Source organism: Naegleria gruberi (assembly GCF_000004985.1).
Source record: "Naegleria gruberi genomic scaffold NAEGRscaffold_378, whole genome shotgun sequence".
In the NCBI taxonomy this organism is placed as follows: Eukaryota; Heterolobosea; class Eutetramitea; order Acrasida; family Naegleriidae; genus Naegleria; species Naegleria gruberi.
Genome location: NW_003163046.1, coordinates 6,354 through 7,598, shown reverse-complemented (window position 1 = coordinate 7,598; position 1,245 = coordinate 6,354).

The window sequence follows — 1,245 nt, the reverse complement described above, 5'->3', positions numbered from 1 at the left end:
CGTCATTATGAAATTTTACCGTGCGCATAGAAAAAATCTGTTCAGAAGAGAAAGTACCTCTGAAGACATGGAACAACCACACCCTTCTGATTTTATGTTTGTTGTTGTCTGTTTGTTGCATTTATGTGAGTGCCACAGCATCATCATGCAGCGCTCCAGGAACCTCGAAATCGAGCTCAAAACGAAGAGCTATTATAGATTATTCTCTTCCAGAGGTTTTTTGATTTGTGAAAGAAATCTAACAACTAAACAACTCAAACTAATCAAAATGATGCTTAATTGTCAATTCAGTGATGAAATTATCAAAACCTATGAAGAAATGAGATTGGGAAAGGGTTCGAATAAGGATAAAAAGTTTCTTGTATTGAAAATGAAGCATGATAAAGTTCCATAGATCAAGAATTGACTCAACTCTCTTCATTGGATGATATAAACTCCCACCAAAGAATTCCCGTTTCATTTGCTATCATTTAAGTTTCGAAATGCCATCCCAAAACGAAACCTCTCAACTCAGGGAAGGAATCAGAACCAAAATGATGTTTCTCACTTGGTGTCCAAACGAAACCAATGTTAAGGAAAAGTTTCAAGTTGCTGCCACTGTAAAAACAGTTAAACAGAAATTAAATAGTTCGAGTGGAACTATTCACTGTTCAACCAAGAGTGAAATTGATGAAAAGTCAATGATTGAAAAATGTTTAACTTTTATGACATGAAAGATTTGTAACACCATACTGTAAATAAATGTAAATAGATGACCTAACTTCATAAACTTTAAACCTCTTTAGAAAAAAGACTACAACACCACAGGTTCATTTTCCCTTAGTTCATTCTGATGAATAGAAAAGACATGAAATCAAAAAGACTACAACACCACAGGTTCCCAAGTTGTCTCCAACCTCAGTACTGATGTGGCTCGACGATGCTTAACTTCTCAAATCGGACGGGATGAGGTGCATTCATCGTGATATGGCCGTAGCCATCCTCTATCTTAAAACACATTATTTGAATAGCCAGTAATTATCTATGAACACTATTGATCATGATGAAGGTTTCTTGATGGCCATTACTCCAACAAAAAGAATCTTTGCTTTATAAAATTAGTAATGTATGATAAAATTCTATAATTTTAATTGTGTACATTCCGTATTATCCTTTCATGTTGTGGTCCTAATGGTTTTTACTGTGATGAAGAATTGCTCTTGAAAATCATCGACTGTGATAGTGATGTGTTTTCGTCTTATTTTT